Source organism: Anser brachyrhynchus (assembly GCF_964034855.1).
Source record: "Anser brachyrhynchus genome assembly, chromosome: 2".
Taxonomy (NCBI): Eukaryota; Metazoa; Chordata; class Aves; order Anseriformes; family Anatidae; genus Anser; species Anser brachyrhynchus.
Window position 1 is genome coordinate 87,744,751 of NC_137695.1, and position 22,630 is coordinate 87,767,380.

At 40.7% G+C, this 22,630-nt stretch overlaps 1 protein-coding gene and 1 long non-coding RNA gene across 8 annotated transcripts in view; one reads left to right on the top strand and one right to left on the bottom strand.

The window, feature by feature from the left end:
• Positions 1-1,039: 1,039 nt before the first annotated feature.
• On the bottom strand, positions 1,040-22,568 carry LOC308189186. Of its 4 annotated transcripts, none has more exons than XR_013946077.1 (7): positions 22,425-22,568; positions 21,697-21,847; positions 21,372-21,606; positions 20,740-20,793; positions 15,032-15,161; positions 5,258-5,458; positions 1,040-2,669 (listed from the first exon to the last, which is right to left on the bottom strand). It is a non-coding gene; the product is annotated as an uncharacterized lncRNA (long non-coding RNA). The 4 variants fall into 4 exon arrangements; XR_013946078.1 differs by having other exon boundaries at positions 15,018-15,161; XR_013946079.1 differs by having other exon boundaries at positions 12,827-15,161.
• VWC2 (von Willebrand factor C domain containing 2) overlaps positions 21,843-22,630 on the top strand; it is a 57,063-nt gene continuing 56,275 nt past the window's right edge. For 3 of the 4 annotated variants that reach the window (XM_080578955.1, XM_080578959.1, XM_080578958.1), the window contains exon 1: positions 21,843-22,238. The gene's annotated coding sequence lies outside the window, so the exon portion shown is untranslated. Of the gene's footprint in view, positions 22,239-22,379; positions 22,484-22,630 lie in introns of those variants that run through there. The other variant, XM_080578956.1, reaches the window with a different exon arrangement.

Here is a 22,630-nt window from a genome sequence, read left to right on the forward strand (position 1 = left end):
GAGACTGTCGTAGCATGTGATGAACTTTCACTGATTTCCTGCAAGTGAGCTAGCAGGTCAGTAGCATCAATTAATTCCAGTATTCTATTCTATAACACATTAGTGCTACTTAGAATCAACCATTTGTTCATAAAATTACATCCACAAAAGGAAGAGATAAGGAAAATGCAACCGATAGCTCTGTATTCCTCAGCCCAGACCCGCCCCCCCCCCCCCCCCAAAAAAAAAAAGTTAATTACCAAAGCTCAATGAATGTCCATTTTCCCTCCATCTTTTCAGCCCGGCACCCCTAGATCCAGCAGCTGCTGCCCGGATGCCACCAGGCAGGACTGGCTAAATGATCAGGGTTTTTAAGTCTCAGCTTAGAGGGGGCTAAGCACATGATATGCACCTTTGCAGTCTAATGGGGATGTTTGATGTGAAGCCATTGCTAAAAATATCAGCTAGCTGTGCTTCCTGAGTAGGAATTCTCATGAGGAGAAACTTGCTTCTGTAGATGTAGAGCTGCAGCTTCTTTATTGCTTTGGGACCACAAGAGCGACTGTGAGCACCTGTGGCAGGGAAGATGTAAGGCAGAGACAACTAAATGAACCTTCTCTTGGAGGTATAAGACATTGATGTCCCACGTGTCGACCCCTGCTGAACAGAATCAGGAGGTATCTGTGCAGACTGAGCTCAACATGTTTTATTCGGGATTTCTACTGATGTCTGAGAGCATGTGCTGCAGAACAGAAGGAACACTGTTGCCTCCAGGAAATTCCAAAAAACTTCTGGATCACAGTGAAATCATGACTGGGAAGTCTTGAAGGAGGTTTGCTTCAGTACTCTGTAACAAGGGACGAATTCAACTGTGGCGTGCTTACTTCCTCCGCCTAAAAGGTCACCTGTCTTACTGCTCTGGTTGTACGAAATTGCTGGGGTATAGGTACAATCACAGTCAATGTCTTATAAAAAGATTACACAGATGCCAATCTGCATATGAAACGGTGTGACAACATGTTTAGTATTGAATGAAATAATGTTCACAGTCTCGTGCTGGTTTGGAATTGGAACATATTTATTAATTTATATTATTTAAAACATTCTTTTTTACACAAATGCACTCATTAAAGATAGAACATTCTGTATGGCTGAAAAAATAAAAGGATCCTTAGCAATTAATTTTTAAAATGGGATACATATGTATCTAATGCATGTATGCATAATATTTATATAAGTTCATGTGTATATCTTTATTATATATGCAGATTTTAGCATGGGTATTCAGCAATGACATAGTGGCTTCAGTTCAAATAGCATGAGCATATTACATCTGAAAGCACAGACTAGAGCAAAATACAGTATTTGGTCTTATAAACCTGAGAAAATATTCCAGTTAAAAGGAAATGAGGAGCCAAAGCTTTTCAGCATTTGGAAAATGCAACATATCATGTAGCTAATTTACTCTGCACAAATGAGCAGCATTTCCTAGAGGGCAGGGCCTCTCTCTAGGCTAAAACATGCACAGATTAGACCAAACTTGCATTTATGAGAAGGCAAATTCATTTAGAAAAACATTATTTTTTCCTTGTATAAAGAAGACAACCCCTGGAATGCCTCTCACAGTGCTATTTGTTTACTGAATACAGGGATTTTCGTGGACGCAAAGAAAGGATGTCTTCTGCTTTCATTATGCATGCTCTTTGCTGTGCTGGGAGTCAGGAGCTAAGCAGTGTATTTCACTGCTGCTCCGGCCCTGGCCCCCAAGGCACTCGAGGAGATCCTGAGAACCCGTCAGCTCCTTGGGGGATGCTGCCGAGATGAGGGGCCAGTTTTGCAGCCTAGCACGGATATAATAAAAACGGAACAGCAATGTGGAATTCTTTGGAGAGCAAATTGGATAAGCTGGCCCTGATGACAGCAGAGATTTGTGCCTCTAGCATGTGTTACAGCCATGCTGCCCTGCAGCGAGGAAGGCAGGGACCTGCTCTTCACCCAAATATGCATGAGTTGCTCGGCATGGCTGCCCTGAGGAGCTGCCCAAACGAGGGGGTGCAGCTTCCACTTTGCCCTCTGTTGAGAAAAGCACACGAGGGATGATCAGCTCCTCCCTCCATAACTTCAGAGCTCTGCTGACAAGAAAAATAAGTCATCAGTGCTTCAGTTTGGCAAAGCTTTGGCTAGGCACCAGGACAACGATGCTTTCCACAAAGCAAGGCCTCCTTTACCCTTTCTCTGCAGGTTTTGTGTGGAAAATGTGTTTCTTCATGTAAAAGTAAACCTAGGTTAACTTTTGGGAAGAAAATGAGATTGTGCAGGGTTAATAGCAGTCTATTTCAGAGAGGAAGATGAACTGAAACATGCTGAAAGTGAACACATGTATAAGAATTTCTTCAGGGTATACAGCCCTCTATGGCAGACTGTTGTGCCAGGCTGTGTGTAAGACTGCGCCTGCTGAGGCTGTGCTTTTCTCAGTTTTATTTTCAGTAGCATCCATAGAAAATCTTTGCCAAACCAGCCTGTGGTGCCAACTGATTTGCTGTGTATGGCCTGAGGAGCTGGGCTATCGAGGGTTTTGTTTAGGCACAGGGAGGAGAAAAACTTTGTTTCAGGTCATGCACAGCATCCCTGGATCCTCTCATTTCTCTGAGCTTTCAGGAAATGAACCTCTTGGTCTTGGGTTGTGTCACCTGTAATGAGAAGAGCAGCTCAAAATGCAGGCAAGACATTCACATGCGTGTGCCTAGCACAGAAAGAATATTTTCAACATGAGCCAAAGGATTCAGGTATTTCATTCAGGAAGACAGAACTCAGATTTGGGTACCAGGCACTGCCAGCACCTTTTTGAAAGCCATGAAACAGCCTTGAGAGTAGAAAACAGCCATGAAATTGCTTTGTCAGTACTTCATGCAAGTTTAAACATGGAAGTGATAAGTGTAGGATGTGACAGATCGGCATCAAAGTATACAGTTTTAGGCCAAGTGCACATGGGGCCAAGTGCTACATGGGGCAGCACCAGGGAGATGACTGAAGATTAAACATCCTCAAAGTTGCCTAAATTGCATGGGCTCCAGAGTAGACTGAAACACCCAAGTATTTACGCCCCATGTTTATGACTTAATCTCAGTTTCAGAGCCTCAATGTTCTGCCTACCTATGGAAGCAGAATGAAACTCACTAAGATTTTTATTTTCCTATAGGGATTTTCTGGCTGGAAAAGGGAAAAAAAATCAAATGTGCTGCAGTATATTATGTAACTTGTTTTTTCTTTTTTTTTTTTTTTTTTTTTTTTGTCCCAGATGAAAAAGTGTTGATTCTTTCCTTTTTCACAGGCTGGCTTCCCAGCTGCTGGCTTCCCCACTTTTATTACAAAGCTCTGCCACTTTAATTTGATTCTTTCTCTGTGCTACATAATTCTCTCACTTTGTGAAGTTTTTTCCAAGTTGACTTCATTCTCTTTAAATGAATCGACTGCTTTCAGCTTTAACCCGATCGAAGCTGTGATTGTGTGTAGTTTACCTGCAGCGTGAAGAGGAAAAAGTCAGTTTGCTTGGTAGAGATCTGAGGAGATCATTTAGCTTGGACTGTCTCTACTCCCAGGACTTCCTTAGGTAAGACTGCTGACAAGTGGAACATCACTTTATTTACTCATCTGCATCTTTTCTTCTGTCTGTTTTAATACTATCCTCCCCAAGTCTATCTGTCGAGGTTATAAACTACTATCCTGAGATGTGCTTTGTTTGCTGCTGCAAACGGTTACAGGTTCTGCAACACCCTGCACTATTTCTTCATTCCTTGCAGACACAAGGTGGTACTTTTTTTTCCAACAGTTGTGCTGTTTTTTTAGCTGAGAGCTTTCCATCAACACAGCTGCTTTCTGTGCAGCTACAAACATTTGAAAGCATAAGGCTTATGTACAGCAGCCAGAGCCACTTGCAAGAGGTGCTTCATGGCCCATTAACAAAACTGTCATATATGGCTTCCCTTTAATTAAATATTGATAGGGATTTAGTCTTGGTGTAACATTTCAGGATAATATGGAAAAATCATTTTAATCTGCATAACAGATCAACGTGCCACTACACCCCTATACTTCTGGCTGGCTGAAGATGACATACACAAAATGAGAAGGCTGCTCAGCTTCCAGTGCCAGCTGAATCCCTACTGTCATCACTAACACCATAATTAAGGATGCCAGTTAATGTCAATGGCAGTTTATATGAATGGAGGCTTATCCAGTATGGGATTTTCATTCCCATGATGAAAATCACCAACCTGTTTCACAACAGTTTATCAATATAGTGTTTTTTTTTTCTGAGTTTGAATCTATTTTTGAAAAAATTAAGACATCTGCAAAAGTCTCACAGCTCAATATTGACCTTATGCAATTCAATAAATAAATAGTTTTCCAATTGAATGGTTATCATCCTGAGAATTTCACTGCATGCTGCCCACTCCCTTGTCTACCCAAAAGATTGCACATCTCTGGAATGCTTGCCTGTAAGTTGTCTTTGTGTGCAATCGCCAAAATTGCCGAAGGGTTTTAAATGCCTTAGATGGCCAATGCCATTGTGTATAAGAAAGACAGGTAACTACTTTTTTTAAGCTGTAGCCTTTGTATTTAGAGATTACTTCACTTTTAGCCCTGCCTTTTTCCATTAGCCTTTTAATAAGTACTTGTAATTAGTGAACTCTAAACTTCCTTTTATTGTTCAAATAAGAAAAAAAGAAAAAAAAAGATAATGTGCTGACTGTCAATTTGAGTGCAGTATTTAAGACTTCTTTTCAGTTTTTAAGAACACATTTCAGGCTCAGGAGACATTCCACAGAATCAGCAAATTCTGACAAGTATGAATGATTCACTTACACTGTGTTTTTCTATTGTGTGGTGCTCCTTTCTTCTGATACTCAATTTTACAGGCAAAATTGTCTTTGAAGAGTAAAAATGAGTGTCTACCTGGATATACAACAATCTTTGTATTGCAACATTGTGTGAATAGATTAGACTACTTCTAACATGGATTTCTTCTGAATTTAGTTTTCTTCACCGCATTCAATATTACTTAAATATTTTTTTTCTGAATTGATAGAGAATGTAATGCAATAAAAACATTAACATACTTTATTCTATCACTTAGAGCATTTTTATTCCCTTCATACCTCATCCATAAGAACGGTATACTTTTCACACCTCCCTTCTTCCACCGAGGAGCCTAGTCTATTTAAAGAGACAATCTTTAATGCCATGGTCAATGGACTCTTTTTCTTTGTGCACTTACCATGGGGTTTTCAGTTGTATGGAATGAAAGAATCCTATAGCATTGGATCTTCTTCCAGGATCTAAGCACTGGCTGGAGTCAAATCCAGCTCTGAAGGTGTTTTCTTCTAGCCAGGTTTATATTGATAACAAGAGCACTTCAGTTATCAGGGAAACTTCTTCCAGCACTCAGTTCTGAGTTTTTAGTTTGTGGAATCCTGTCCTAAGATAGAAAAAGTCATTACTTTATTGTCAAATTCTTGAACAATGGGTAGTCTTTATAATTGTTTCCAAACCCTCTCACATTTGTGCTCTGGAGTTATACAGAAGGGAAAAAAAAATAGAAAACCAAACTGAAATTAAACTAATCCAAAGTAGAACCGCCATCACCAACATACAAGATGCTCCAAGCAACAAAGAAAATGGAGCAAATGAATAAGTGGTAGTTAAGCGTTAGTTTTTATTGGAGAATGGGTTGAAGAACAAGCATGACATGAGCATATCTAATAATTCTGCAAGGCATAATGGTAAGGTTGGCCTATTTGGCAGCTATTGCAGAGCAGGAAAGCTGAAACTCATAGGAAGGAAACTAAGTGGTAGCAAATTTTCCAAGAATCACAGAATCCCGCCTATTCTACAAAAACAAACTCTATTCAGTGATGCTGAATTGTACCTTAAAGTAGAAGACTTTTCAGCAAGAAAGGATAAATGTTACAGCTTCAAGAATGTATTTATTACTGCAGCAAGAGAGGCTGTGCCAGTGGAACTCTGATATGTTCATTCTTCTGAAACCAAATAATGGGATCATGTACTGTGTCTTTGCAGAAGTATTTGAGCATATGTAACATTTACTAATCCGTCTTTGTCATCCTCAAACATATATGGGATAGATAAAAAAATTCCCTATTCTGTACGCATAGAATTGAAATGTAGGCTAGATTAAGAGACTTGCCCAAGGGCATAGAGGAAGTCTGAGTCTAACCATTGCTCTTGTCAACTGAAGCACCATTTATCAGGTTGCTGATTAAGTGGAGGCTCCTACATTCTATTATTGGTGATGCTGGTCTGACAAGAAGGATGCATTAGTCCTGGTAAGGTGGCATACAAATGAACCATGTTAATTTAAGTACTATTAGAAACACAAGACAGAAGGAAAAAAATCAATGCTTTGTTTTATAGTAAAGAAAAAATCAATAAGGAAAGAAATGCTTTTTTTTCTCGTATCTCAGAAAATGTGCTGGACAATAGGGAATAGTTAGAGCAGATTAAAACTATTTAATATAAGTTGGTGGTGTCCTTTTAGAAAACAGTGGTCTAGAGCTGACATTCTGTAATAAAATCCTGAGTAATATCCAAAAGTAAAAATCTGTGAGAAAGAAATAATATCAAGTACAGGCTGTTATTTTTTTAATTAAACTCGTAGCCAGCTGCAGTGAATCTGTGAAAATTGCAGAAAAGATGCTAACAAACAGAATTCAAAAATAAACATGTACAGCAAATGAGATGCCACATGTAATCCCCCAAACCATGAGGCAGGTTTACGTAAGAAACCTGACAGAGGTTCATTTCTAGTGCTGTGTTTCTGTCTCTGACAGTAGCTCATGGCAGATAGCAAGGGAAAAAAATGTAAAAACAGGACAGAAATGGAATAAAGTTTTCATGGTGTTCACTATTGCTCTTGGCAGTCTGCAGTGTAGAGACTTCCTAAACCAGAAGTTGCATCTGGGCCATCCTATTTAATAACCTTTGACATTTCTTTCATAATTTTTAACTGCTCTTTAAAGACAAAATATTCTGTAGACATTGATTCCACCATATAGGTATGTATTATATTAAAAAACAGCGGTTTGGGTTCACTTTAAACTTGCTCAAACTTGCTTTAAACTTGATCATTGGGTATCCCTACTTCCTGTAGCACAACAAATGCAGAAAAATTGTTCCCTTACTCTTCCTCATATTGTTACATAGTTATCTAGCAGATTTCTGTTTCCCCTTGCTCTCTGTCATCTTTGATATTTACTTTCCCTCAAATTCAAATCATTCAATACCTTTAAATATCATTTTGCTCTTCTTTGCATCTTCACAGCTACTTTTGGTCAGAACCATACAAAACATTCAAGATGTAAATTTATGAAGTGCCATGATGATAGTCTCCTATTTGCTTTCTACTTTTCCCTAATAGTTCCTAATATTTCTTTTTGTTTTTCTTTTTGACTGTCAGTTAGCCTGGGGCACTAGATTTCAAACTATGTCTGTATACCTAATGTTAAGTCTGTCAGCTGTTTAACTTTTTCTAAACATTGATCGTCATATTATATGAAGCTTTGTTATTCCTCTTTTCACCCCTTTTCCAGATCCTTTCATAATATGGTTTAAAAAAAAAAAAAAAAAGAAAAGAAGAAAAAAAGAAAAAAAAAGCTGACTGGGGAATTCTACCACTCCTATCTGTCCATGGAAAAAACAGGTTCTTTGTTTCCCACTTTCCAGATAGTTTTCTGTACATGAGGGGATCTTTCTCCTGAATCTCAACAATTCAATTTTTAGTGTCTTTTGGTGAAGGGCTTTGTCTAAAGTTTTACGTAAACTGCAATTTAGTCCATTTCACTAGCTGGGTCATTCTTCACCATATTTTCAGTGACTTAAGAATTTTAAGAAATTTGTGATGCATGGTTCATTCCTTGCTGTAACGTATTTGCCATGCATTTATAAATTTGTGTATGTTTTATGGCCTCACCAAATTTGCATGTCAGCCAAATGAAAGTTGTTGATTTACAAGTACTTATTATTTCATAAGAAATGCTTCCTTCTCAAACATATTCAAGTCTTCTAGGAAAGACTTTTATAAGATCTCTTTCCTCCTGATTAATGGGTCACATTTATCCCCACACTTGTTGATTTCCTCAAAGAACGCCAACAGGTTTGTGAAGCGTAAATGTCTTGCTTGACCCTCCTATAATATATTATTTTCTTCATATGCCTACTATTTTTATTCATCATCATTTTTTCAGCCAATATGTATAAGTCAGATTTTCTTCTATAGATTTTCGCACTACAGATGTCATACTTTTCTGTAACTACTATCTCTGGAACCCCATGAAACCCTTAAATCAGTTGATGTTACATTCTTCTGATAACAAGGCTGATGTGAGAAATTGTACATTACTGTTCTATTTCAGTATTAAGCTAGATATCTTGGAAGAATCCTGAGAAATCATTGCTGATTTTTATATCAATTTTGTTTTAAAACCTTCAGTTTGAGACACATGCTTTGATGCACCACTGTAAAGAAAGATTCTCCCAGAGCGAACAGACACAAAGAATTCATTTAGCTTCCCTGTTATGGCCTTGTTTCCTCCAAGAGCTCTTCATGTAGTTTGTTTCAAAGAGATGGTTAGGTTTCTTCTTCCCTTGCAAAACTAATGTTAGTATGTTATTCTTCAGTGACAGGAATCAAAGAACAAAATACGTTGGGTATTATTTTCTGGTCGGTACCAAGAACATATGTGTACTGACACACACACACGATCTTGGGCTGCATTTTGGATACTGTGGAAGAGAAGCCCAGACACTCAAAGAACAGTGGAAGAGAAAAGGTCTGGTAGGTCTATCCTGAGCAAGAAGTGAAAGCAAAAAGAAGTGACTTTCCTCCTCCAAATCAAAGCCTCATAAGAACATACCAGATATTTCAACAGTCTTAGCAGTTATGATACGTACCAGTTGTGACTATGCTTTACTGGTGTAGTCCTTTTGAAGGTGGAACAAAATAAGCATGCAAGGACAAGGCTGTGTTTGTGATGTACTTTATTTGAAAGCAGTCCTTTGGGAAACAGGTAAATTCTCTAACTTCCTGTTTGCTGTATAGCTTTTAAATAGTTTTGTACACAGGTAAAAAGTCTGACAGATTTTTGTTTTGTTTTTATTTTTCACCTGGGATTTTAAGATTGATACAGGCTGCCTGTACTCTGCACTCTGCCGGATGGAAATTTTTTGATGAGAGTTTCTGTTAAGCAGTACCCCTTGAGGGAGACTGGACATAGCTATGGGAGTGTAGCTGCTTCACTGGAATTTTCAAAGGGGGCAATTGGGCAGCAGGACAATAACTGTTATCCAGTGGCTGAGCCAATTCAATAGGATGCAGGAAACTTCCACGTCTATGCTTTTGCCACGTCTATGCCAGTGAGTCATTCCCATTGGGTGGTCTTTGATGGATGTATTTCTTTCTCCACACTTATGTAAATAATCCTTGATCTGGAGAGAGATGTTGAGATCTATAAATCATAGATACTGGGCTAGGCAATATAAGATGCAGCACTGAGAATGCTACTGGAATAACTGTGGCTTTGGGGAATGAAAGTTAGATATTCTGGGCTCTTTATCATCAAATACAATTTAATATGAATTATTTAATTTGAGCACAATTCACTTTCTACTCCTTAAAAAGAATGGAAAATCACTTTACTTATCATATGTCAGTGATCCAGAAACACTTCAAAAGTCTCTCTCAGATGTCTTCTCCCTCCTGAACACACCCGTTCATATTCTAACTCATAGTGTGATGATCTCAAACGTAAGTCTAAATCGAGAAAATCTAAAATCTCTGAAAGAAGATTGGGATAGTTCAGTAAATGTTCTAAACATACTTTACTATGGATCTGCAAACACAGTCTAATGATGTTGAAATTCCAACCCAACCCACCCCCAAAACCTGCCACTGACTCTCTGAATTCTTCCCTGCTGTTCTCCTTGGCAGGCCACTTACTGCACTGCCAGAGCAATTCTCCAGGCAGAGCTGAGATATCTTTTATTTTTCATTCCAATGAGCCTTTATTGTGAGGGGGCAGGAACAGATCAGACGAAGGAAGAGGATTTATTGGCTTGGGTTTTGTGTGTACTTTTTTATTTTATTTTTATAGTGTGCAGTTCTGGGATGACATATACCCCTTTAGGTCTATTTTCCAGATTCTTCTTAGATGCTTATAGTTAAAATGAATCATTATTTCTTTATGCTAGTTCTTTTCTGAGTATGTAAAATCCAAGTTTCGTCCCCCCCGAAAGTCGGACACAGTGTTCCAGTTTTCCCTGTGTCACTACTACATTCTGTCCCTGATGCAGCATCAGTGCTGTTTGCAATATATTGCATATATCTGTGACGAGAAATTTGACCTGAGGCTTGTCGTCAAGCTCCTACGGCCTTGATATAATCGACTGTTTGGCTTTTGACAGCCCTCTTCAGCAATTGTATCAATTAACCCTGTGGACTGAGGGATCCTCACTCCAGCACAACACTAAATTTCTCCCCTCTAGACAAAAAAATTAATGGATCATTTAAAGCAGGTTTCTTCCTGAATCACCTACTGAAACCTCTGTTGAAGATGAAGAAGAATTGTGGTACCTATTTGCCATAAACTCAACAACCAAATAATAAAACACTTCTAATACATCAAGAGCCCTTGACTGTCCAGCTGCCAACTGGCAAGTAAAAGAGTACCGTATCTATCCACGTGGCTTCTTTATCCTGTGGCATGTTTGGCAATCTTAAATTATTATAGTGGTTTCACACCAGTAGGTTGCTCAGCACCACCATGCCACTCTCTCACTCCCACTCCTCAAAAAGGCAGGGGGAGAAAATATGTTGAAAAAAGTCAAGGGTTGTGATAAGGGCAAGGAGATCCCTCACCAAGTACTGCAACAGGCAAAACAGACTTAGCATAGGGAGATTAATATACTTTCTTGCCTATCACTCACAGACTAGAACAGTGAGAAAATAAAAGCAAACTAAAAACACCTCCTCACCCCCCCCCCCCCACCCCCCATCCACCCTCTTCCACCTCCTCCCCACGAGTGGTGCAGGGGAACAGGGAATGGGGGCTGCGGTCAGTCTCTGACCCTTCGTCTCTGCTGCTCCTTCTCGGTCCCTCCCTGCCCCTGCTCCACGTGGGGTCCCTCCCACGGGATGCCGTCCTTCCCGAACTGAGCCTGCGGGGGCTGCCCACAGGCAGCAGCTCTTCAAGCACTGCTCCCACATGGCTCCGTACCACAGGGTCCATCCATCCCCCAGGAGCAAACTGCTCCAGCACGGGTCCCCCACGGGCGGCAGCTCCCCCCAGCTCCCCTGCTCCTGCGTGGGCTCCTCTCCACGGGCTGCAGCTCCGGCCCGGGGCCTGCTCCTGCGGGGGCTCTCCATGGGCCGCAGCCTCCTCCAGGCCACATCCACCTGCTCCACCGGGGGCTCCTCCACGGGCTGCAGCGTGGAGATCTGCTCCGTGTGGGACCCGTGGGCTGCAGGGGGACAGCCTGCTCCACCAGGGGCCTCTCCACAGCCCGCAGGGGAACTTCTGCTCTGTAGCACCTCCTGCCCTCCTACTGCACTGACCTTGAGGTCTGCAGTTTCTCCCTCCTCTCTCCCAGGTGCTGTGGTGCAGCAGTTTTTTTTCCCTTCCTTAAATCTGCTCTCCCAGAGGTCTAACAGGGTTGCTCCCTGGCTCAGCCCTGGCCAGCAGCAGGTCCCTTTTGGAGCCGGGCTGGAGCTGATTCTGATCTGACTGGGCTCTACTCACAGAAGCCACCCTGCAGACCCTTGCTACCAAAACCATGCCACGTAAAATTAATACAATCATAAAGCTTGAGGGCAAAATGGTATTCTTTAATTTGAACCCAAGTTCCTGGCAAATTAATATCTGTCAGGTACACATCAAAGTAGAGTAGGTTGATAGTGTAATCTGAGTATTGCAGCACAAAAGACTATAGAAATTAAATTACAGTTGTGATATGTGCAATCCAGACTCTAAAGAGCAATATGTAACACCAAACCTGGAAACCAATCGTATGAACTAAGGCAGCAAAGGAAGCAGTGAACATATTCTCATTAAATTTTGCTTCTATCAAAAGCCCGAGTCAACCTGTCAAAGAAATCCCATTAGAACCAAAGCAAGAGCCTAGATACAGACCCAGTGAACTACTACTGGAGTTTTGCCTCTGCTCCAGGGACTTTCTTCCATCTACAATTCACCACGGATTTGTTTAACAGCAGGAACTGTTTGTTTAAGACCTCAGGTGTGCTTGATATTTTCTTTTGCAAAAGCAGATATAACCTTCTCCATTTTTCTAAAGAAAAATTAATCCCAACTGAGAAAAAAAAGCACTGGAGAAAGAAGGATTTTTTTTTCCTTCCTTTATCTCATTCAATTCTGCTTAATTGAAAAAGTAAAAAAGTTCTGAGAGCCTATTCTTACACGTTTACTCCTTACTTACAGCATCACTAGGAAAAAAAAAAAAAAAGTTTTAAAATAAACTCCAGGCAAAAGACTTTGAGGAAGAGAGTTGCAAGCCTGTGCCATAATCAGCCATGTCACTTCCGTGAAAGGACCAAAAGTGTTTTTCACTAGGCTTTTACCCAAAGACAGCTAGCTAATATTAATAACATTCGTACTCTGGGAGAAATGCAGCCTAGGGGTCTGAGCTATAAAGGCTCCGGTCACCTGCAGCTCTGATCAACTTCAATGGGAAGTAGATATCTCTGTAGATCAGAATTTACAGAAACAGAAATTCAGCCTGAGGATAAAATGAGATTTTTTAAAGAAATTTAACTTACAGAGAGAAATGTGACTGCTTAAGGTGGCTGCAGGTTGCGTGTCAGGGGGTCTCTCCAAAGGCCCCAGCTAGCGTTTGATGGAGTCGTGGCAAGGAATCTAGCATTGTGACTACAACTCATCTCAATTATTCCTCTCCTTAATTTAAAAACAAACAAACAAACAAACAAACAAAAAACAATCGTAAAAGATTGATTTCCATCTGATATAGGGGGAAATGAAACCCCAACAGAATATCAGACATAAAGGAGTGAATGGTATGATAGCTTTATCTTTAGGGAATAACTGGTTCCCAGATCTTTGGATGATCCTTATGTAGAAGTTAGTGGTGTGAAACAAACCCTAATTTCTTGAATAAAAGTTCTAGAATTCATCCCAATAGTCCATGAAAATTGTGAATGTGCAAATAAACATCTGTTCTCAAATCTGTCAGGAAAAGAAATTTAACTGGAGCCTTGTAATAAAAGGAAGACAAAAGATGACATGAGGATAAAGAACTCTAATTATTTAAGTTTCAGAAATCAAACAGCTAGTGGAACAAAGCTCATTTCAACGTCAACACCTAGATTGCTTTCTCAGCTGATAGCTATTTTGCAGAAAATAGTGATGGGGGCTGAACTGCAGTTAAGAACCAAGGAAAAGAACTGGACAGTGTGCTTTTAGTGTATGGTAAGGGCTAAATTTTCAGAAGTCCTGGACATTTGTTTGTTTCCCCTGTGACACTAATTGCCATTTTTTCAGAGCAGTTAAGTGCCCAGTAGGCTCAGGTCCTTTGACAATCTGGTTCACTGCTATCCTAGTTACCTGCTTGGCTAGGTAGGACTGTGGAAAGACTTCCCAAGTCTTATAGCCACCAGATTAACTGGTTTGCTTGTTCTTTTTCTCTGCTGCTGCTGCTGTTTTTAGGCAGACCCAGGCTACAGCTCTTTATGAAATTACTACACTTGTTCTACAGCCTGCGTCTGCTTGAGGAGTCAGTAATTGTGCTAAAGCCTCATTTAATTTTACTAATGGGGAAAGGAAGGTTTTATTTTGAAAACCTTTGAAGTTAAGAATTGAATGTCCTATGAGGATGGCCAAGTTAGGAGTGGTTAGTTCAACCAAACCAATTTATGGCTGACTTGGTGTAATATTCTTAAAGGTCTTCAACAACTGTTTTACTGCTAGAGCAAGACTTGACTTTTAACTTTTTTTCAGCTAGAGCTTTGCTGGTTCGTGCTCTATGATAGCCTTTCTACAAACAAGTTAAATAGGCTTGCATTAGCAGGGGCTGACACCTTGGAGCACAAGGCCCTGTTTATGTGAAATTTTGTTTGGGTCATGTTTAGGGAATACTTTCTAGTTAGGGTTAGATTTCACGGAACTATTAGGATTTGAGCCACGTTTTCTTCCATCTGTTTCTAAGCCCTGAACTGAGCTGTAGGGCAGTGTGAGACGAGGTTTGCTTAGTTCTTCTTGCTGGAGATGTTCTGCTTTGAAAGTAGTGATGGCTCCTTCTCCAACAAAATGTGTTATGTGTATTAAACAGAATGGTATCATGTGAGAAATTAATTGCTGGTAGACCAGTGGTCAGGGTATTTTAATGGGAAGATGGGACCATGGGGTTAAATAAGCTTAGGCAGGGGAGGGAGTGATCTTGTAGCTTGGCATGGAACATTCAATCCCTGATCTACTGGTCACGTGTCACAATGGAGATCTTGGCAGCATCTAAGCTCTCCCCTTCGTCATGTATCTTATAACCACCTAATGCGAAGAGTCCATTATTTACAAGCCTCTGCCGGAAATAACTCTCCAGCACGACTGTGGATAGCCAGGGAAATTGCTTTGTTTCTTATCTTCTTCCAACAAACAGTAAACTAAAGCAGCACAACCAACTTTCATTATTAAAATTACACAACGTGTCCATTTCGTTCATGTCAGATGTGGTACCATTAGCACCCTGCTTGCTGCTGTTGTTCTAATGACATCAGTATAGCAAGGTCTGGTGATAACAACTGAACAAGGCATCAAGCTTTCGCATGAATGAACACCTAAATCTTGAATCCATAAAAGGGACCTAGTATATCAGCTATTCAGCTATGAACTCAGTATCTTACTAGGGAACAAAGGCAACGTGGAGCAAATGGAGTACTGAGAACGGAAGAAGAGAGAGAACCGGGAGCTTTGTATTTCCCTCTCAGCTCTGTTACTGACCTGCTGTTACTGACCTTCAGGATGCTCTCCCTTCCCTTCTTTCTTGGTCACTGGAGGATGTGCAGTTCTACGAATACTAATGCTTTAAGCATTTGTGCAGTGCCTACATGTGGGGGGTCCCAGTTTATTGGGGGTCTCTAGGCCCTGTATGCAAACACAGAAAAATAACTTTCATTTGTCTGTTTTCCAGCTCAAGTTTTAGCCCAAAGACTGCATACTCTGTTGTTTTTTTGTTGTTGTTAGTGGTGGTTTTCTTTTCCTCTGCTCTGATAGCTCATAGTCTAAATCATAATTTCTGAGCCATGTAACTTTTTTTCATTAAAAGCAGACAGAAAACTATATCAGCAGCCTCTGTGATTGCAGAACTTACTGAATGTAATCATCTCCAGTAATTAGATCTAAAGACAGAACACTTGGGAATGTGCAATTCATGAAAGTTTCAATGTTACAAATTGTAATTTGTGCAGTTTTTTAAACTATGAAATTATCAAACTTATATGAATGACTTTAAAGGCCTTACTGGGCCTTTAATTTAAAAAAAGGACAACAAAATAATCCATTGCATACCTGGTACTGTATCAGAAGTACTTGCTAAGAGGTACAGAGAATTCTACAATAGTGTACAGAAGGGTGATGTTCATAGAATCATAGAATATCCCATGTTGAAAGGGACCCATATGGATTATCCAGTCCAACTGCTGGCACCACACAGGTCTACCCAAAATTTTAGACCATGTGACTATGTGCGCAGTCCAAACGCTTCTTAAACTCCGACAAGCGTGGTGCGTGACTACTTCCCTGGGGAGCCTGTTCCAGTGTGTGACCACCCTCTTGGGAAAGCACATGGGTTTGAACAACAGAATTAGCAGAATTTTCTTATAGATTGATGTCTTAATAATAGGTTTAAGTTCTGATTGTGTCAAGCATACATTGGGCATTAATGCAGGTGCTGCGTCGTACAGAGTCGCGTCGCTGGTGTGCAGTAAGGGACAAGATCACCGCACACCTTCAGTACCAACCAGTAGAAGGCTGTTCTTCTCTACCAAGCCATTTTTGTGAAGCTTTAAGGATTCAATTCCTCTACCAAGCTTGGCTGAGCCTGACCAACAAGTTCAAAAGGAGAGCAACAGGACCCCATGCATGTGCATTATATAGTATATGTAATTGTAAAAGATTCATTCTTTACAAACTACATAGTAATGATGAAACAAAGGAAGGGCAGAAAATAGGAAAAGTTTGAAGATGCACTCTGGAAAGCATTTCACCAAAGCTTTTATATCTAGAGGTGCACGCTCAGTGAGTTTTGGGGATTATCCCCTAAGATGCATGATGTTCTCTGAGTTTGCAAATCATTACATTACAGGATCAGCTGGCTGGTGGTAATTTTAATTCTGTAAACTGTAGTGAGAAATGCAGGCTTTCACACACATTACTGTGAATCCCTAAACTTTCAAAGATTTGAATTTGCAATCTTCATTTCAACATATATTTCATTTGCTTCTCCGATACAAATGAAAAAAAAAATCAGTTGTGATACAAAGCATTTTACATGTTTGATGATGCAAATGCTGTAGAAGATCAATTTTTTTATTTTTTTTTTTTTTTAGATTTTAAGGGCTTGTCTTTGTGGGACATGAGTTATAATTACCAACTACCCATGGTCTTATTATATATTAATAACGTTGTCATGAGTATTTGAGTAAGAAAAAACATCTTTTTAAAAGATTCTTTTTAATTTCAGATGCATATATATGTATGCATCATTCTGAAAATAACCTATGTTGTTTTACAAATAATTTAAAGAAAAACAAATACTAAACCGTATAATTCCTGTTATGGAAGTTTTAAAGAAAATTAAAGAATGAAATTAAATATTGGTTTGAGCTATAATACTAAACCAGTTTTGACAATAAGAGCCTTTATTTTTTGTTATCTTTGTGTAGGGTTGAGAAGATATTTTTTTTTTATTTCCACTTATTCATTAAGCCTAGTTCAATGTTTAATACCATAACAGTTGAGAAATCCTGTGAAAACTAGAGAGGAAAGTTGTGTTTTTGTCTGGGGGGGGCAGATGGTTGCTTCTTTTTCCTCCAGTAATATTAAAAAACTATGAAAGGATAAAATACTAATTTAAAATGTCAAACAATATGGAACAGTGTTTTTTTCCATAAAATCTGTGAAAGCTGATGATTCTTCTATTGAAATTTACTGTGAGCACAAATGTATCTAGAGCAACTTGAGTAACAAACAAAATAAGGTAATTATAAATAATAAAGGCAAAAGTTAACACTGATCTGTACTTTCAACTGAATTTCAGATTCCATCCGGATAGAGCTAGGCACAAGCTTTAGAAATACTTCATTCAGTTTTGTAACACAACAGTAATGCAAAAACAAAAACCAAAGTGCATCCTTTGGTTTGCAAAGGGAAAGAATGAGGTATACTGTTAATACTATGTTTATAGAAAATACTCTATTTAAATGTTCCATGCTATTTTGTATATGCCCACGCATATGTACATGCAAACATGCTTTGTTACCTCTTTTCAAGCAAAAATGCAGTAACATCAAATAAGCTTGTGAGCTATTATTAAAATTAAATTTCCCCTGGGCAACTAAAATTGGGGTGAAAATATGCGCATGAAAACCCATTTATAATCACTCTTGTGTCCCATAATTACAAGCACAAAATATTGTGCTTTGAATACACAATTATTTTTCCTCAGAATGAACCCATATGCACAGGTCATGGTTTCAGCTTCTCCTTCTCCCTCTCCAAAGGTTTCACTACTCAATTTTTAATATTATTTAGCTACTGTGGCTAAGATGGTAATAACACTTCTCTAAAGTTTACATTTGCAAAACCTCCATCAGCTTTGCAACAGGCGTATAAAAGAAAAGTGATTTAAACCGGCAGAACTTGTACATGTTGTATAAAAAAAAGTAGCATGTGTTTCCCTCTCTCTTTAATGATGCATTAATGGGCATAAAGGGAATTGTTGCTGAGTTGGAATATATACATTAGCTTCCTCTGAGCTTAAAGGGGCAGAGAAATTGATCTCACCACAGAAAGTGAGCTTTTCTCTTCATGATTTTACTTGAGCCGTGAGTTGTTTTAAACAAAACCAATCTTCATTCCCACAGTTTAGAATAAGCCTTTTTATTATTTTTTTTAATTAAGAATGTGTTTTATTTCTATTTTACCTAGATTTTGCTAAAGTTTACTAGAGACAAATCATAAGGTAAAGGCGGGCTTTTCAGAACTTAAGTCAGTAGCATCAAAGACCTTTTTTAAAAGATGTTTCATAAACAGATGACATCCAAAGCTTAAATTTCCCATGGTCTATGGAGATGATTTTTGTATTGCAAGTAAAAATAATAATAAACAATATGTATCTCCAAGCATGTAAAAATTTGATTTGCAGAAGCGTGAGGAAAGTCCTTGTACTGAAGAGCCCACAGTCTAAATGACAAAGGGATTTTTAAGTTTTGTATTCTTGCATGTTAAGCAGAAAAAATAATGTTGTAACATATCATTATATGATGAATAATTTAAAAACAATTAATGACAACAGACAATTGCAACTACAGCTTGTGTGATAATTCTTCAATAACTACTTATCAGTCAACTAAAGAGACGTCAGAGTAGTGAAAAACGAAAGAACTAGAGCAGTGTGTGCACAGTAGCCTTTGAGAAGTGGCATGGCATAAAGAAAATAGAAGAAATAAAAATGAAAAGATGAAAGCTAACCTAGTTTTAAAATAGTTATGGAAGCTTGCTTTTTTTTTTCTTGAAGAGTTGTTTAAACTGCTTATTTATAATTCAGCCTCTCAAATATACATGAATTGTTAGAGTAATGTGTACCTTGGCTTTGTCTCTTTCTGTTTCCAGACTGACTGCTATTTGAAGGCCTTATTTTATACAGCTGGGCTAATACTATTCCACAAATTGCTACCTTTCTAAAGCTGTGATGTGAACCTGCCTGAACAACTGCCACTTTAGCACCACAATAAAAAATACCTTTCATATAACAACCCTCTTCCTTTCAGGAGGAATAATGAAACGAAGCAAAATAAAAAGGAATGATCATCCGTTTCCCCAAGTAGCAAATCTGACAGTGCACATAGCCGGAGGAGTCACTCTTTGAGGATATTTTCTCCCCTATAAAATTCTGGACATTCAGAGATGCTCAATGGCATACACATCCTGCTGCACGATTCACACTGAGTATGCCCCATACTCACAGTGACACCACATCATCAAAGCCCACCCCGCTATTGCACGGGAACACCTCTCACTCCACAGGCTTGCAGAGGTTCCTCCTTTTTTGTCTCTGTGTGTTCTCATTGAGCACAGGGGAATACCAGGAGAAACTTCTTTTATTACAGTTGGAAAGATGGGGCATGCTGCCTGCATGAGAGCAGGTGAAGGAAAGCATGCGGTACATGCCCCCTGGTGCGTGGAAGCTGCAGGAGGCTGTATGCCTGCATTGGGGTGAGCATGCACATACTCCAGGCCTCACTCTACTCGTGTTAGGCTAAAGATGGTTGTCTTCAGTGCTCTTAGATGTCCAGATGAAGTGTCTGAATAGCTGTGAGGTTTTGTTTTCATGTGGCTATTAACAGGCAGACAATTGGTTTTTAACTTGGTAAAAGGTATAGCCTATGTTTGGGGTCTATTTCTTCACACCAAGGCTACTCATTAAAAAAAAAAAAAAAAAAACAGTTTTCAAAATTTCAGTATCCCTAACCTTAGAGAGCAGATGTTTAATTAAGTTTCCTGTCTAACAGCCAGCTTTTGCACTCTCTCAAGCCTGGGCTAATGAAAACGGTCATCATACCAGTTTAACTTAAATCATTCCCTGACACCACCATTTCTATTTCAGCTACTGAAGCCTTTTTGTTTTACCTTTAACTGCTTCCTAGCAGAATTAAGATAAACTAGTGTAGGCTGTTTTAAAAGAAGTGTGATGACTGTATCATGACTGTTTTAGCTAATGCAAGAATCTCAGGCAGACGAACAGAAGGGAAAGTGCCTTGAACAGAGATGCAGAGTTTGATTCTCATCCAGAGATGCAGTTACTACTGCAGTTGCAGATGCTACTGTTGCCTGGTGGAACAGCAGAATGGGGAAACCTGGACCTGCATTTCTTGTAACAAGAAGTTGTTACAAGTTGCCTTGAAGTAAGAGTCTCAGGTTTCTCTTTTCTAGTTTAGAATTCACATTGAAGGAAACACCAAACATTTGGTCCACTAGCAGATATGGAAGATTTTGACTATAGTATTCTTAAATTTTATAGTACAACACTACAAAGTGGTCAGGTCTCAGTTCTGCAAAGGTCCTAGCACTAGGTACTATCCATCACTTGATGTATCTGTGAAGCAGAATGCACAGAGGCTGAAGTTCAATAAGAAATCTTTAAGATGAAGAGAACAGGATATTCACTTCTTACTTGGCCAAGGAGGCAAAGATGAGCTGCAGTTTGATCCTCTGAAAGCTCTAAGGGTTTGCCTTTGCTTTCACACAGCAGTATCTTGAACCTTCAGCCCTGGCTGATCTATGTGCTGAGTAGTTAGATCAGGGAGAAGCAGAGGTCTCCTACAGAGAGTTCCGAATGCTCAAGATCCTTTCAGCCTTCGTACCAGAGCTTCACATGGGAATACGTGAAAATGTCAGAACCATAAATTAGCTTTTCCCTCCTCTTCATCAAAGGCAGCCTTACCTTCCCAGGTCCTCTATTTCATTCTGTCTTGCTCTAGCCACCACTAACTTCTGCCTGAAAGCAAAGTTTACATACTTGTAAGTGCAAAGTTCAAGTTTTTCTTACAGCATAAGTGATGTTGCATACTGGTTGCTCAGCCCATGTCCTGGTTCAAGCTATATCAGGCATAAAGTTACTGTTTAAGAAAAAGCAAAGATTCAATTCATTATTCAGAGGTAATGATAGGATAATTAGAAGACAAATACGTCTTAATGATTATTAGTAGGAAATGAGAAAGGTCTAGCTTAGCTCTATGACATATAGTCTAGAGTCTATAGTCTATAGTCTATAGTCTATAGTCAGTATAGCAATCTGGAATTTCATTCTGCTAGTGTAACTATTTGGCTTCCTTGCATCCTTCAAAACTTTAGTCTTGTATCTTGAAGTTTTAGAAGATTAAACCATTATTTGTCTGGTGAATATTCGACTCAGAGTTATGAGATGGTGTTAATGGAAATAATTTTGTAAGCTAGGCCAGACTCATAGATGTTCAGAGAACCCAGCTGACAAAGAGTTTAGCACCTGCATCCTCCCATGGAGCAGTTTAAGTGCCTGGGTTTTCACAAGTAACAGTCACTCGTGAAGGTACTTACCAGTGAGACATTAATATACAGCAAATTTTCATGGCTCTCCTGAGTGCGGATACTGCAGTGCTACAGTTTTAATGAAAACATTTCTGAAAACATTGCCTAGCCTAAAAAATTCTTCTAGTGCCAAGTACTCAGGGGAATCCAGCCCCAGCCACGAGCAGGAGGAGCAGGGCGCCGCAGGCTGCCAGGGATCCACTGCAGCAGCGGGGTCAGCGCACCTGGGACCGCTCTGGAACATCTATACAGCAAAACCCATAAATTATTGCACTGCTATGTCATCTAATGCAGGTTAACAGGGAATAAATAAGCGAGCAAATAAGCAAATAACCTTTTGGGTCCCAAGCCTTTGCCCGGCTCCAGAAGGAAAGCACCACGCTTACAGACCCCTCTCCAGCTTCTCTTTGGCGTTTCCGTCCCAGCAGCCGGACTGAAGGCGCTTCAGCCATTATTGCTAAAATAGCCGCTTCTGCCCATTTCCCCTGCAAAAGGGAGAAAACGTTGCCGTGCCGAAGCACCTGCCAGCCGCTGGGAAGCACAACCCCACTTCCCAACTCGCCCATCTCCCCCCCCGCACGGCCAGGGAAGGCTGCCGAGGCAGGGCGCCTCACAAAGCTCCCCGACCCCCTTCCATCCCTCTCCCTCCCGTTGCTGCGAGGCCCGGAGCCCCCCGGCCCCCCAAAAACCCCCCAGCCGCCATGTGAGGGAAGCGGGGCCGCGGCGAGCCCGCCCCCAGGGGCGGCGGGGCCTCGGCTCCGGCTGAGGGAGGGAGGGAGAGAGACGAGGAGGGAAGGAAGGAGGGTTGGAAGGAGGGCAGGCAGCCCGCAGCCCAGCCATGGCAGCCGGCCGGGGGGCCCGGAGCCGAGCCCGCAGGTAGGGAGGGAGGCGGCGGCCGGGCTGGGGGCTGCCCGGCGCCCAGCAGAGCCCCCCGAGGGGGCCGGGGCGGCGCTGCCCGGCCCGCCGGAAAGTTTGGGGCAGGGCCCGCGGGGCTCCGGAGGCGGGCGGGGAGGGAAGGAGGAAGGGGGGGGGGGGTTCTTAAATGGCTCCGGGGAGCCCTACCTCGGCCGCGGGGCTGCGCCGGCAGCTGGCAGCGCCTTGGCTCCCCGTGGCCGGAGCAGGTATTTTGGTTTGCTTTGCCGGTTGGCGGTGCGGGAGCCGGGAGCGCCGCTAAAGTGCGGAAGGTGCGGGTGAAACGTGCCCCCCTGCAGGAGCTCCGTGGGGCTCTGCCTGGCCTCAGGAGCACGGGAGGAGGAGGAGGAGGAGGC